Source organism: Pipistrellus kuhlii, unplaced genomic scaffold (assembly GCF_014108245.1).
Source record: "Pipistrellus kuhlii isolate mPipKuh1 unplaced genomic scaffold, mPipKuh1.p scaffold_m20_p_6, whole genome shotgun sequence".
In the NCBI taxonomy this organism is placed as follows: Eukaryota; Metazoa; Chordata; class Mammalia; order Chiroptera; family Vespertilionidae; genus Pipistrellus; species Pipistrellus kuhlii.
The window spans coordinates 36,158,312-36,174,957 of NW_023425562.1; the positions used below are offsets into that span (position 1 = coordinate 36,158,312).

General features: G+C 41.6%; 1 pseudogene; it reads right to left on the reverse strand.

Annotated features, from left to right (window-relative positions):
- Nucleotides 1–5,287: 5,287 nt before the first annotated feature.
- Nucleotides 5,288–8,964, reverse strand: LOC118708017 (annotated as a pseudogene).
- Between the last annotated feature and the right edge of the window lie 7,682 nt (nt 8,965–16,646).

The window sequence follows — 16,646 nt, forward strand, 5'->3', positions numbered from 1 at the left end:
CACCTGTCCATCATCACAGTGTCATGCAGAGAGTTCACTGCCTGAAGTCCTTCTGCGCTCACCTGTTCAGTCTCCACCTACTCCTCAGCCTCAGCAACCGCTGTGCTTTCCACTGTCTCCCTTGTGGTATCTTATGCACATTTTTATATCATGTGTTTAGAATTGCATCAAATTTTTTTCACTACACATCTTATTTTTATTTTTACTGTTTGGCAAATAAAAATATAAAAATGGCATATTGTATCACACAAAGTCATATCTATGCACATTATTTATATTTACACAGGATCATTATTTATGATGGGCCTATATAAATACTAATACATAGAAATAATATGTAATAATATATATAATATATAAATACATTATATGTAAATGCACATTGTTTATATTTATATGTTTATGAAAACACACGTGTACAACACCATATCACTTGCAGTTAAAATATTTATAGGGATATAATAATATACTTTTATAAATGTTAATAAATCACTTAACATTAAAATGTAATAAAGTGTTTATAGTTTCTAAATGAGACAGAAGACAAAGGTTAACTTTTTTACTGTGCTATTACCAACTTCCCTTTCTATTGTGAATGATCCCCTCATTCCCATAGCAACACACATTTTGCAAATATGCACATACATGTGGAGATAAAACTGGGAGACATGAAGACCCGGGCAGCCCTCCCACACTCACTGGTCTGACTGCTCTGACATGAAGTCCCATCATTATCCCTCACCTAGGATACTGATGTAGCATTTGAAATGTATTTTTCGTAAATTCATCTCAAGGCGCCATTAAGACAGAGCTACCAGTTAAATGGTTGCTATTTTGTGCATACGAACTAAGACAGAATTGCACCCCTCATCTACTTCTGAAAATATTGGTTGAGTAGATGTGGGAGGTGCTGTTCTCATCCCCAAGTCTCAGAGCCGGGAATCACCCACACAGAGTTCCACGGAGAGCAGAGAAGGCTGTGGTGCCCCCAGGCAGTGACACAGTCTCAAGAAGCAGAGCTCAGGGCTGATTGCTTATTCACCTTGAAACATTCCAAAGGGGCAAGTGTCTCAGGTGAAAACAATGGTATGGCATGGAATAAAGTCCCAAACTTCTACGATGGGATGCTGGCACCTCTCCAGGTAGCAGAGACTGTGGTATTTCAGCACTGAGATTGTGCCCAAAAGCACACCTGGCCTGGAAGAGGGTTTCTACAGCTGTTGAAATGACTCAGTACATGTCTAATGTTGCTGCCCAGCATGCACCTGACTCTGGGGAAAACAGCCCGTCACGTCCTGAAAGTCTCCTGTAGACAGTAGAGAGAGGAGGAGAAGATGCCATTTGTGGGGAGGAGGCCACAGCCAGCCAATGTGGGGGTGATGTACCTGAAACATAAGAACTCAGATAAATACATGCAAAGCCCCCCCCCCCACTTGGGGTAAACATAGAGGGAATTTGTAACCAGGAATAAGGAAAAAATAGTTACCAAAATGACTATGGTAAAATCATTCTGTGTTTAGGAGAGAAACTAACTGTAATAAATGTGTGAGATTGGCCAAGGTGGCCTCCCACACACAGACCCTGAGGTCAGGTGCTCAGGAAGGATGAATCACCAGGAATGTTCCATTGACATGCACGGATTCACACACATGTATGTACATAGGTACTGAGTTACTCTCTTTCTGAAACAAAACTATGTACATAGCCCAGCTCCACGTCCCCTGAAGCCTATTCGGGACCTCCGTCTGCAGAGGAGTTGCACTGAGGACAGGGTGGGAAGGCCTGCCTGGGCATTGCTGTCGGAGCCAGCATTGCACCTGCTCAGCCAAGTGAGGTGGCCTCGCACAGGGAGGTGAACAAGGATTTGGAGGAGTGACATGCAGGTGCTGGACAGCAGGAAGGTCTGAAGGGACCAGAGACCAGAGGAATCAACAATGTTTGTGAGGTGATGACAAAGGAGGACTGTGGGTGGAACAAAGGCCTGGCCAAGGTGCCCCGCCCTCCTCAAGGTGAGGCTCAGCAGGTGGGCACCCTCTGACTGCACTGAGGCTGATGGTCACTCAGCAGAAATCACCCCAATGGAGGAAAGCAGGCAAGTGTCACAAAGTTAAGGCATCTGTGACTAAGGGAGGACCCTGATCCAGGTGCCACCAGTGGAGGCTGAGTAGGTAGTCCCAAGGGACCTTCCATCTCCAAAGGGTGTCCCAGCAGGGTGAAGTGACTCTTTAATCCTAACACCCTCACTCCCTGGCTCTGTAAAGAGTGACAACCTAGTCATTCTTCATACAGCACCTTGGGGCCCCCCTGGGAGTCCCCTCACTAAACTTGTGTTCTGAGGTGGGGGGCACCGAGCATGCAGGAGTGGCCTGGGGCACAGCATACCCTTGAGATCACTGTAACCCTCAAGCCATGACAATCACAGGCTGGAAGGAGAACTGGAGACAGGCAAGGGGGCATGTATGTACACATGTGTGTACATGTGTGAATATGTGTGTGCGTGTGTATAAGTACTCTAATTTTAAGGGTGTTAATAACTTAGATAACATTTGTGTGTCCACTGAATATTAAACATTACTGGGTCATATATATTATATACACAGATTTTTTTATGTGTTATATATTATATATACACATCTATAACTACAAATCTCTTGTGTTTGATATAAATATAACTTAACACACAGTTAAGCTATATTTCTTCCTCAGTGTTTGCCAACAATTTACACCAATACCTGTGTCTACGCTGATGGAGATGTCAGAAACCACTCGGATGATGCCCAGTAGCAATACTGCTGAGAACAGGGAGCATGGGCCATACAGTCAAGCATGTGCAGAGGCTGAGAGAGAGAACCCGCTAAGTGGTGAGATGAAAAGCAATTAGGGCTTCCAATCCACATCTACAGCGAGGCGAGCACCGCGGGAGGGAGGAACACAGTTCTCCTGACCGTTAGGCACTCCCTTATGTACATGGCAGGCTGCAGTGTGCGCAGAGAGGCAATTACGTTTTCTATATATATATATATATACTCGACTCATCTCCTCATCGCTCCAAGATAATGAGTCTTTTTTTTTTTTAAGGAGAAATATCATATTCATCAGTGCAGCTTATTGCTCCTGTAAATGATCATTGCATCAGGGGAGCAGAGGGGCCTGACTGTGGAGTTCTTGCCCCATGACAGGGCCTCTGCCCCCTCCAGCCGCAGCACCATCCTCTGCTGCTCCTCAGCCTAAGTTCCACAGCCCCCAGTGTCTACTGGCACACACGAGACAATCAACAAGACTAAAGTCATTGTTTTGCTGCCTCTGTCCAGGGATAGACTGTCCAGGTGCCAGGACTATTCAATTATTGCTGATTAAATGCAGCCATTTGTTAGATCCCACAATGAGCATGTCTCCTGCTTATTTCATAGTCATTCACAGATTTCATCACTTGCCCCACTGCTGGTAGGTGGAAGTGAGGGAGGGTGCTGGTCTCAGACCTGAAGAACAGGAAGTGTTCGTGCTGCCCACTGCAGAGGCCTGTCATCCCCTCCAACTCCTGGATAATGAGGCCTCCTGCAAACTGCTCACACATCAGCTGTGCACACACAGCTTGGTGGGAACCACCAGGATCTGTAGTCACACCTCTGCACCGGTCCTCAGCAGTTGGAAACATCAAAAGATAAAGGAGAGACCCTGAGATATCACAGGAGGGGTGTAGCTTAGATCCCACATTCTGCTCCAAACTGTGGTCCCTGATGTTTTATAGGCAGAGGACCAGGATTGGTAAAGTGTACATGTTATATAAGTCAAAATGGATATTTTCTATTGAAAGGTTAAAGACTAGCCTTTAAGTCGGAGAAAAATTATAATATGTGTAGTAGCCCTAAATATCCATTATAATTTAAACCTCAATGGTATGATCAGAAATGTTCAAACATTAAAGAAGGCATTAAGAACATCCTAACAAAGGTTTGTATAAAAACATTTTTTTGAAAAGATAAAATATGAAATTGTGTTTTTCTCTATTTTGGCAGAAGACTTCAAGGAGACACTTCCCCAGGTATGAGCCCATCTGAGCAGTCGGTCTCCCTGTCTGCCTGTGCTCACAGGGGTTCCCACTCTGTTATGTCCTGCAGAACCAGTTTAGAAAACTTGTGCCAGAGGTTTCTTAACAGTGAGGGCCTCAAACAAGGAGTGCTACTCACACGACTGTTCAACTTGCATTTTTCAGATCTGTACAAAATAAGACAATGAGGCTACCTTATATTTTTTTAATAATTGAAGATAAGAAATATATTAGGCAATTTATGCTTTTCAGGCTGAATGAGTGTACCAACTAGTAATACAACTAGTAATACAACTAGTAATACAATGGCTCCAAAAACTCCAGTAGGGCCAATTAGTCTGGTGAGGATTCAACCACTGTATTTTGTGCATCGAAAGTATTTTTTGAGGCTTGCATTGCATGAAGCATAAAAACGTATAAAGTTTAACAGACTCTTAATAATAAAAAGTGGTTTAGTTCCTTGGATCAGACTCTTGGTATACTGCAGCTTTATATTTTGCATAAATAAAAACTGCATGCAGTTTTATGCTTACTATCTTATTAGGTACCATATTTATTTCACAGCATATTATTTACCTTATAATAACAATTTGCACACGGCCACAAGATTGCTGAATTCCTTAATGATATTGGCACACATTAGGGGCTGCATACGCTGCACATATTTCATATAATTATGAGTCTAATATTTGCAACCTAAGGATGGTATTGATGAAATTTTAACAATTTTCTTTAAAAAGTCATCAAAGGGTAAATATTTAGTAATGTGGAACACAATCCTTTAGATTATTAAATGTCTAAGGTTGTAACACATCTTTATTAAATAATATAATATGATAAATATAATATAATATACAAACACCTTAAAATGCTTCTAAAATAAGACAAATGATTTTATTATGCTGCCAAGAAAATACTGGTACATTTTTATTAGTTATATAGTTATATATTTCACCCATTCGTTTAACCCTGTGATTCAGAAGGAAAAAAGAAATAGTACAAGTTTTTCAAATCATTAGTAATTTTTTTACCTACACAAGTATTTTTCAGAAATCAAAGAATCAATAGTCAAAGCTCCTGGTAAAAATCTTAGTACAAACCACATACACAAATAAAAAGCCATTTACCATCTCAACCCACATTACAGAGCCATGTGGTGGCCCAGAAGCAGAAATTGTGGACCTCCCTGAATGAGATATCACCATTCTCAGCTAGCCCCCATAAGAATTGTGTTTTAATTCACATTTGATTACAACACAGGCTTCCATCACTTGAAACCTGAAAGTAAAACCCATATCCAGTGGCTTCTGCTGTGCCGCCTAGGGCTTGAGGTGTGGTTGAGAAGAGCTGACACTGAAAACCACGGGGGTCATCAGAGCCTGGAGCACCCCATTCAATTCTGGCACTTCCTGCTCCTGGCACAGCATGGGCAGCATCCTTTCTGGCCAGCATGGCCACTGCATCCTGGAGGATGGACTGCCATCTAGTGGCCGCTAGCAGCTTCGCAGCCTCCTTGTTCTGCCTCTGCTCCTGAAACCTGACCCACAGGTTCTCCATGGGCCCCTCTGGGCCTTCCTCTGCAAGAAGCCTACCTCCAGTCACTGCTGGGGGTGTGGCCAGGAAAGTGTCTGCCATCAGCTCCCAGAAGCAGGTGAGGAACAGACCAGTCTCCATGCACACCCACTCTGCTTGGAATCCAGGTACAAAGGTGGTCAGAACAAGCAAGCTAGGCTGCTGAAAACAAGAAGAAAGGACAAACAGGTCAGGCCTCTGCCTCTCAGCCTTCCAGAGGTGATGTAGTCAGAGCCAAACCAGGTACCTGGGCTGCCACGCACCAGCCAAATGCTTTTTGGATCTGAAAATGGCAGAGGGCAAAGAGACTTTTTTTTTTTTTAATATAATAAAATGGCAGAAAATAAATGGCAGAGGGTAAAACGCTTGAAGGTGCAATATTGGGGGGCAGGGGAATGAAGAGAGAATTTAGTCATTCAGAGACTGCTTTGACAATGGCCATATGAATCTACCTGTAAAAATGTTTAGGAAATTAAATATCAGGTAGCAAAACTTTTTGGGTTTAAATACATTTCTATTGGTATGAGTGACCTTTCATATTTGGGATACATGAAGGAAATGCTTTTTCATCCATATAAGTCAACAAGTAACATTTCACAGGTTTTCCTCAGCAGATTAAACTATATAGTCGCTAAAAGACTGAAACAGATTTGCAAAATAACACTAAAAATAACCAAACTATCATAAAATTCTGTACCTTACAAATGATAGAAAAAAACCCACAATATTGGAACTGATTTTTTCCAGTTCAAATCCATGAAATTTTTTAGGATCATCAAGATGGATAAAGGGGTTACAAACACAATGGTCCTTTTTGTTAACATTTTTTTAAATTCTCAGAAAGAAAACCTTTCACAGACTAAGCATTACCTATAGGTATGTGGCTCAGCATTACCCCACACATAAACAAATAATATAAACAATCCATAATCATTTACATCAATATAAAACATATTGTAAAGAGGCGCTACCAACTCCCATTTAAATGAAACACTACTTGTCTCACTAATTCTGTAATAGCAGTCTATCAATGACTTTTTGGAATATAGAAGCTGCCTGTTGTTTCCCAAAGCTGTCAGCCATATCTTATTTGCTTCCTATCAGGGACCCTGTGTATAGGCATGTTGGTGACCATGTCTTTCTATGCACATGGCTTGACATGTATTCTTACACACACATGCATATCCTTTCTTCTCGTCCTAAGAACATATTAATATTTTCATAAGGAAGAGTCACTGACCTCGTTTCTGAACACAAGGGTGCTTGTGTTTGTGCTGACTGCCCCTCACGGGGTCCCCCAAGTTGCTGGGAGTCTCAGCTCCAATTTCAGGGACAGTCTCCTGACATGCTGGAAGAGAGGGAACAGCCCATCAGAGATGGCAAAGGAAGTGCAGATTAGAGAAAACAAGCGCTCTGCAGGAGTAACCGCTGACGCCTCACCTTCCTTATGGGATTTCTTCATGGCTGATCACATTTTTAAACTATCAGGCTCATTCAAAACAATAATTAGTCTTTTCCCAAGAAAACTGGAAATTCACTTTCATATTACTAACATTGAGATACCAAATATATCTATGCCTACTGAAAAACCAAATATGTGAGTGCTTTGTCAAAAGCTGTAGTTCCTTAGTGCCAAAATCACAAAATAATTCTTATTGTTTATTTACTTTTATTTTCCCAATTTTTTCATGTTATTTTATTACTTCTATTTTTAAATTAAATTTATTCGTGTGACATTGGTTAATGAAATGCAAAAGAATGAAACGAGAGTACTATTTGGACTCATACAAAAATTAACTCAGAGTTGATCAAATACCCAATTATTACTTTAAAAAAAACAAAAACACAATGCCATTCATATTTTTAAATGACTAATTTTAATTTTAGTTTGTTTAATTTTAGTTTTTCCTTGAGAACAGAAGCTGAGATTTTAAACATCAGGAGCAGAAACACCATGGCTCATAAACGCTGATGACAAACCGAAAGCTCTTGAAAGAAGCAATCACTGACTGGTATTTTCGACCCAGTGCGTTTTCCAATAACTAGGAAGCAAATTTCCCAGTTCTGCCCACCTCAGGGCGATTCCCGTTCAGTTTTCTGTGTCAAGGGACAGCGTGTACCGTGCACAACTGGACACATTTTGATTCCATTGACGACAACAGCGAAATAGCAGCCTGTTACAAACTGACTTGGCCGAGCAGCCGCACAGAAGGGCTTTCATCAGAAAACTGCAAGGAGCAGCAAGGGCGGTGAGAGCAGGGTTTGCTCCACTCGGCTTGAAAGACCCGATCTAGAGCGGGCTTCCAGGTAAAATGAAGCACTGTGCTGCGCGCCCCCGCCCCCCCACCTGCAGGGGTGGCGAGGACCTCTTGGGCCCTTCATTCCAGCACAAAGACGCCGGCCAGCTGATTGCTATGCTGATGTGCTGTGAGACTCAAAAAACATAACCTCCGGGAATGGCAGGAGCCCCAGGTACTGTATTGTCAAATTATTATGTTGAAACAGAGCTGTGTGAATTCTAAAACGCTTGGCTAGCGCTCAGCTCCGTCACCAGCTCTGGACAAAACAACCCAGACAAGCCATTAAAAACACATAAATGTAATGATTTTGGTACTCATCTTGCATGCTTAGTTAAGAGTAAAAATTCAGCGGACCTCTCAGCTACATAAACTGATGGCCGCCTCCTTCGGCAGCAGAGTGAGTCCATTTGATTTTGCCTATTGCCCAAGGAGAAGAAAATTAAAGTCCTAATTGTCCTCTCATCAAGTTTAGGTTGTACAGTTTCTCGAGGAGTGAGGTTTTGTTTGCTCTTACACAGGTGTAAAGAGCAAACACATGCACAGAGGCCCGGCTGGGCCATGGCCCGGTTTTGGAGACCGAGGTCTCAGTGTTTGGGCTGGGGACCAGCTGTGGGACTGACTGGTTTCAAATTTAAATACCGCCTCCTGGGTTTGCCCATTTTCGGGGTCTACAGTGAGAGTGACCCATGAGAGTGTCTGTAAAGCACTTCCTCACATCTAGGCTTCCTGCCGGCTCTCCACCACTGGCATCTGGGTTAGTGCTGATGTCCTCATGTGAGAACAGATGTTCCTTTCTGGACGCACCCTTCCCCAGAGCAAGCCCAGGGTCACGACAGTCCACACTCACAACCAGGAACAGGCAAGCCTCCTCTGTAGAGGGACAGACACCAAGTCCTTTAGGCTTCACGGGTCATGTGGTCTCTGTCACAGCTACTCACTTCTGTTGTTGTGGCCACACGCCCCGTGCCAGTGAGCGACATGCCGGGTTTGCATAAACCCGAATTGACAAGTGAAGGCCGTCCGCAGATTTGGCTCAAGATACATGGTTTTCACCAGCTCAGAATGCGGGGCCACAGCCTGTCTGTAACGTAATGCAGACAGTGTCCTGACTTCCTCTTTGGGAGCAATGGTCACCAGATGGTACAGCACAATGACCTCCAAAGCTACCCTCATCTGTTCCTAGTTAGAAAAAAATAGATAGTAGATGATAGGTAGATAGATATACATGTAGATATACACTATATATACACATATAATGTGTATATTTGTGTATATATATGTAACATATATATTTGTATAAATATATACAACTTCAACACCTTATATATTCTGGGAGGTAAGGAAAGCAGTTAACACAGAGTTGAATAAAGAGAAGAAAATAGTTTATGCATGTGTACTTTTTTCTTGATCACACCCTATTTATATATGTAATAGATTGGAAATGATCTGGATAAAAGGTTGAGCGGCCCAGCTGCTGTCAGCCTCCCGGCAGCAGTCCTTCCGGTCTGATCACATGGGGCTGCTGATGCTGGGAAGATTTGCAGGAGTAGGAGACTGGCTTGGGCTCCTCCAGCAGATTCACTGAGGTCACAGAGCTCAGTCACGGAGTTCTAGATACATACACATATCTGTCTTTGAAAATGAAACTGTTTCTCAGACTCCCTGCATGTGAGGAGGCCGGCTGAAAGTCCCAGGATGCAGACGTGCTGATGATCTCCTAGTAGGCTTGGCGGCACGGGAGTGAGCTGCAGGTGTAGACAGAAGCCCAGAAAGACACTCTTGTCAGTTCTCTCTCCTGTCTCTTCTCTTTCCCAGCTTCCCCTGTAGTCTCTCTGGAAATTTGATTAAGGATTCTGTCAGCCTTAACACCAACTCAGGGAATTCTGGTTAATACTGGAAATCATCAGAGTTAGGAATTAACAGTTTGAAAATTATGTCCAAAGGAGGAAATAGAAGGAAAATGCCTATAACATCTGTGCTAAAAACCACCTTTTTTTTCATTCTTGCAGGCTATCAACCTCCAGGTATTTGATAGATCAATAGATGATAGATAGATAGATAGATAGTAGATGACAGTAGTTAGATAAACATGTAGATATATACTATATATACATATATAATGTGTATATTTGTGTATATATATATAACATATATATTTGTATAAATAAACATATTTTTAAGACAAAAATACTTGCTATCCTTATCTGCATCTTTATCTTTTAGTTGGAGGCTGTTTTAGTAGTTTTCTAAACCTAAGAAAAGTAAGCAAATAAATACAATGTTTTTCAGGGTCAGCTATTTTTCTCATTTTAGCAGAAACAGTACTGTACATTTGGTCGTACTTATTTAATGCTTCTAATTAAGTGAAATGCTTTTGCTAATTCTGAATCTTCATTTACTGTAATTGTGGACCTAAACACTCCCAGTGGGGTTCCTTTTAAGATGGGTTTAAATTCCTGTGATTGTGCACATGGCGGCTATAGGAATAACCTGCTTACTCCCTCAGCCATGCCGGCTCATTGCAGAAGTTGATCCATTTCCACGAGAGCTCTCTGCCTCTCTCTGGAGGCGGTCCTCGGAACCTCAAACGAACCATCTTTCTCTACCATAAATACTGAATAATTGCATCTCAACCCCTATGTGCTATACATCCAGGAAAAGGTGACTGTGGGAATTTACTAGGTGTCTGCAGAGGTGTCCCTTTTATTGCCCGCGACCAGACGAAAACGAGCTCCCTGACCTTTCTCAAGCGCGGCACCTCCTGATGGGAAACTGCCTTAGTCCACAGCAGTTGCTGCAAGTCACACGGTTTCCTGTTAACAACCACAGATATGCTGTGCCTTTATGCCCTTGTAGCTGACGACACCTCGTATTGTGGAAATTAATTTCCAAGGAAGTCTGATGCCCCATGTTTCAGTTCTTCTTTAGCTTAGACGAGTTGATGGCCTAGGAGTTGAGCACATAACAGGGGAGAAGTCCTGGATAAGTACTGATCAGCCTCGCTCTGATCAAATTCCATCAAGCCAAAGATTTTCCTTTGTGGAAGCCACTGCTTAGAAAGAAGCAAAAGATAATTAAGCAGCAAAATTCTGGGACAGGCCATTGGTGAATTAAACTCAAGGGCTGACACAGAGTGAGTGAATTCTGTGAGCAGGGAGACTGTTTCATGGGAGACCCTGCCAGGTCCCGTCAACAGCCAGGAGGGCTTGAGGAAAAAAGAGGGAGAGATGGTCCACAGAGATGGTAGCAACACATAGTGGAAGATGCCACCATATGCAGATTGACCCAATTTGAAAGAAATTCACACATAAGTGAATAAATAGAATACAGATGAAACAGGGCTCAAAAGACCATAATCTAACATCATGGATATGCTCTTGATGTCAAGCACATAAGTAGTCTTATTTTTTTCATTTATTTCTGTACTTCCTACTTTTTCTACAAATGTATTCACTTTATTATTTTCATAAGAAAAGGTGTGCAAGTAAAGCAAAATTTAATATTTAAAGCAATAAAAGACAAATCAATAAAGTAGACAACAGATAATCCCACATCTGGTGTCATTTTCCATAAACATTGTGCACATAATTACTGTTGAAAACAAGTGGAAAAGGAAGGTCCCTGAATAACTATTTGACCCCATTGATTACCTTTGTGAAAAAAAGTAAGGTTAAATTTTTGCCTCGCATTCTACTCTAAAATAATGTCATTGGAGATTACAAATTGAGGGTGAAAATAATATGCAGAAAAAGAAGAAAATATTTAATGTTCAGGTAAGTAGGGAAACATGACTGAAATGTACAACAAAAAAGAGACTATAAAAGCAAATAAGGTATATCCATGAAGCTACAGTCTAGTTAAACTCCTTGTTACAAACACCATCAGTGAAATGTAGTTTCATGCTCTGATCTCAGTCTATGTGCTCCTTCCTAAAAGGAGCTTCTAGGTCCAGTCCTTTGTTGCATTCTTTTGTGATGTTCATTATATTTTAGAACTTTATGTACTTGTACATAGTTGACAGTTTAGTGCCTGTCTTCTTTCCTAGACTGTGAGTTCCATGGGGATGGAACTCTATTTTCACATCACTCTTATCCCATTACCTAGAAAATGATAACTGCTCAGTCAATATTTATGAAATGGATTCATGGATGGATGGATGGATGGATGGATGGCTTTTATCAGCACTTGGAAAGTGATCTTGAGTAAGTCATTTCATTTCTCTGAAAGACTGTTTCTTCATATGATATTGGAAAATTAAAAAAAAATATTACAACTTTCATAATGTTACTTCAGGATTAGGTAAAATAAGCTGTTGAAAGGGATTCACAAAGATCAGACCCATTAATCATTATTGTAATTTATTATTCCATTTTAGGCTCAGGTCTCCTTTTTTCACTGTACTTGTTGCAAACCCACTTTGACAAGAAATGTACAAAGAACACCAGTCATGAAAGCCAGTGCACACATAGGTCAGATTCAACTTAACCAGAACCACAAAGCAATGTCTCTGGGGAACTGTGGGAGGCCACTCTGATTTCTGAGCTCTGGCTCTCCAGTCCACAAAATGCCCACTTTGCTTCGCAGGACTGACCTCCTTCTGCTCATACTGAACCTCTCATAGTGGTCCTGCTCAGGAGCTGGGCTCACTTGCAGATCTCCAAAGAAGCTACCATGGCTGTTCCTTCTGCCCGTACCCCATGCTGCACCCAGAGTCATCCACACAGGGTCATCTGCATAGATCCATCTGTCTCCTGCCTCAGTGCTCTGTCTTCTGGTCATTGCACATCCCTGACATTCTAATAAAGACTGGATCTCCATTGCCAAGTGTGATGTTAACTCTGGAGATGGTAGCATATTATGATCTTCATGCTGGTCATGAGTCAACTCTCTGTCCCATCTTTCTCTGAAGGTGTGCTGGGGTTTTCTAGTCCTTTCCCAGGCCTCTTGGGGCTCACTGAGAAGGGGACATGACTCCCTCAGCTTATTTTGGGGACATCTGTCACCTTACACTTTCTCTCTCACCGAATTGGGTCACTCAGTTGTCAAGCTGTAGCCATTTGTCACTTTAAAATAGAAAAAAAATGTTGTTTCATCCTTTAAGTTTTATTTTTTCATGTGTCATTAGAATAACTGTTCTGTGGCATTTTGTTGCCGTTATTGCTAAATATTCATAAGGATCCGTCTGCTTACAGGATAATTATATTACATTAATATAGTATGAATAAATAAAAGCAGTAATTATGCTTTTTTCTCTTCTATTTTGCAATTTACAGTTTGCTTGTTTTGAGAATAAAAGAAAATTGCCACATTTGAAACAATATTATTTCATTTCTAAACAAGGAGGATCAGAAGCCCCCAGGGTGACAGGTTAGAAGATATTCCACGCCTCCTCTTCTTCCTTTAGAAAGAGACTTCCATTCTGAATCACTTTGCAACTAATACATAAACGAACATGAAGGATAGTTTCAAAAGGAAAGGAAAAAAGGCATCTCTCCACCAGAAACTAACATTTGCTTCTGGCCCTGTGATTACATCAATTCTGAAGGGCTGAGACACTTGGGAATGACTGACACCAATGGTACCCCTGCTTTCAGACCCAAAGCTCCAGGTCACCCCTTGAGAACGTTCCTTTCCTCTGGTTCTATTGGGTAAACATGGGCTCTCTCCTAGGACGACTGTGATGCCCTGCAACTGTGTACTAGTAGATGTGGTTACAAATAGGCTTGGAGACAACTCTTATTAGTGCTTTGGGCACATGGACCCATAGAATGGATCTAAAGGAATGTGTAGATTTTGATTAAAAATGTTTTCATTTTTCTAAGTGAGGGCCTTAGAAGGATTAGCATTCTTGAGTTTGAAAATGCAATTTGAAATGTAATTGAAACTATTGTGCATTTGGTTCATTTTAAATTAAAACAAACCTTAAATATTTTAAAGTAAGGTAATGAAATATGATTTGTTTGAATTAGCTTATTTCTTCCTCAGAAATACTATCAATTGTATTTTGTTTTGTTTTGTAAAAATATTTTTATTGATTTCAGAGAGGAAGAGGAACAGAGAGAGAAATAGAAACATCAATGATGAGAGAGGGCCTAGCTGGTTTGACTCAGTGGATAGAGCATCAGCCTGTGGACAAAAGGGTCCCGAGTTCAATTCCAGTCAAGGGCACATGATGGCTTGATGGGATGGGGGTAGGGGTGTTCAGGAGGCAGCCAATCTCTCATCTTTGATGTTTCTATATTTCTCTCTCTCTCTCTCTCTCTCTCTCTCTCTCTCTCTCTCTCTCTCTCTCTCTCTCTCTCTCTCTCTCTCTCTCCCTTCTTCTCTGAAATAAAAAATATATATATATATATATATATATATATTTTTTTTTTTTTTAATAATGAAAGAGAATTATTCATCGGCTGCCTCCTGCATGTTTCTTACTGGGGACTGAGTCCAAAACCCAGGTTGAGCCCTGACCAGGAATAGAACCATGACTTCCTGGTTTATAGGTCAAACCTCAACCACTGAGCCACAGTGGCCAGGCAGTATCAACTGCTACTTAAGTAGTTTATTCATAAAGAGAAACAACTCAGTATATTTTAACAGATAAATAAGAAACATCCCATTTAAGCCTCAATAATATATATATATATATAAAATTCTTATCCTATTTTCCATCCTTTCTCATATCTATGTTTATTGCATCTGAAATTCCTCAGCATATAGGAAAAAAGACCAAATTGTACACAAGATAAAGCTTGGTGGCCATGATCCCACCATACTTGTTCATAGTTCAATATCAATATCAGAGAGCATAGCACGTGGTGATTCCCTGAGGAAAATCTTTGGTTCAGGGCTATTTAAGCACTTTCATCAATTTTCTGAAAGATAGGATGGAAAGCATGTTCATTAAGTGCACAAGGAAACCAAGCTGGGAGCTGCAGATAACACCAGAGAAAGGGGACAGATTGAATTGTGACCATGAAATTTAACTAAACAGCCAGAGGGGAACGTGGGGGAAGGAATTACCTCAGAGCTTCTCATCGCCCTGCTTACTGTTTTCAAGCAGGGCATTCTGCACAATTGCTGAAGCCCAGGCCACCACCCACACTCAGTGGGTCAGCCACTCCCGCAAGCCAGGTGACCTGCAAGGGATTCTTACCTGAGAGCCAGGTGACCAGCAAAGGGTCCTTCCCTTTGAGCCACGTGATGACCAGGCCTCAGATAGCAAGGTCTGAGATAGCAAGTGTCTCACCAGCGTCTCAGATAGCAAGCTCCTGTTTTAGGAACTTAAAATGACAAACTTGGGATTTGTCAGAAATGGACCTAGACCATATGCTGAAAAGGATGCAACAAATAAGTTTGTGTGTGTGTTTGTTTTTTTTAATTTGACATCAGAAACTAATAAGTATAAAAAAGCATATGGGACATGTTATCGAAACCAAATGGTGACTACCATAATCTTCCCACTGTCATGTTTACAGTGCTTTCTTTGGCTTTATCACTAGTTTAATATCATTGCTATCGCTATTTTATTTGTTGCTGGGGGTGGGGACGGGGGGTGTGCAGGACGTGTTACAGGGAACACAGAGAGGCAGGCATTCAGGCTAATCCGGCTGTGTCATCAGAGGCAGAACTGCTTTCCATGGGGGACACTGCTGTGCCCTCAGGCTGCCAAGTTATTCAAACTGTTAGTGCCACCCCTCTGGAGAGGTGACACACCAGGACTTAAGACGCTGAAAGGGATTCAGAAGAGAGCAGCAGAAATGATTAAAGACTCGGAAAATAGCACCTAGGAAGGGAGATTAAAGGATCTGTGATTATTTAGCCTGGAGGAGAGGAGCCGACCTAATAACCATCTTCAGGACGGTGAAGGGTTATTATAGAGAGGACAGTGGCCAGCTGTCCCCTCTCTAAGCTGAGGATGGCAAAGAGGAAGTGGGCTTATGCTTCAATAGGGAGGATTTTGACGAGACATAAGAGCTTCCTTCCAGTGCTGGCCCTTGACCACTAGCCTGGTTACTGAGAGAGGCTCATCTCGGGGGAGGGGCGGTTTGTGCTCCAGAGACCTGTCTGTCCCGTGGGGTGATGTGGGGTGGCTCCAGGTGAGGGTGCTGGCCAAGGAACCTCCAGAGTTTGTGGGATGCTACATCATCTTGAAAAACTAGGGCCGTGTGAACATCCCCAGTGTGGTATTTCCGTTCCTACTGCCGATTGTCTCGGTTCTTTGAAAGAAGCTGTGAAAGTTTGTCTGTGTAAAGGTCAACTGTTTCAAAGGACAGTCCCGTGGAGACAGCACACTTGCTGGGCATGGCGAGAGGCAGCCTGCTGCCTTATATTTTCTCTCTGTTTTAATAGGGTATGATAAAACAGCATCATCAAAAAAACTGGAAGCTGTTTTGAAGAAAAGGAAAGTGGGAATCAACGTTAGCCTTGAGTTCAAATTCTTTGCAATGGAAATAACCTTTGATAATTTTTTAAAAATGTGTTCAATAGATGTTTTTATTTGTTCACTGGGAGGAAAGAGAGGAAGAAGAAAAGAAAGAGGTGATTATTTTTCCTAAAAAATTTCATTTCTATGCTCAGAAGTGTTTCTAATCTGTAACTCTCACTTGAGTAAACTCCAGACACACACATTTTAAGATTTCTTTATGATTCTAGTGGAAAATTGCATGCTTAAACAACTACCCCCCCAAAAAATATAAGAAGTGATTTACTGTAACATTATTAATGAGGGGGTT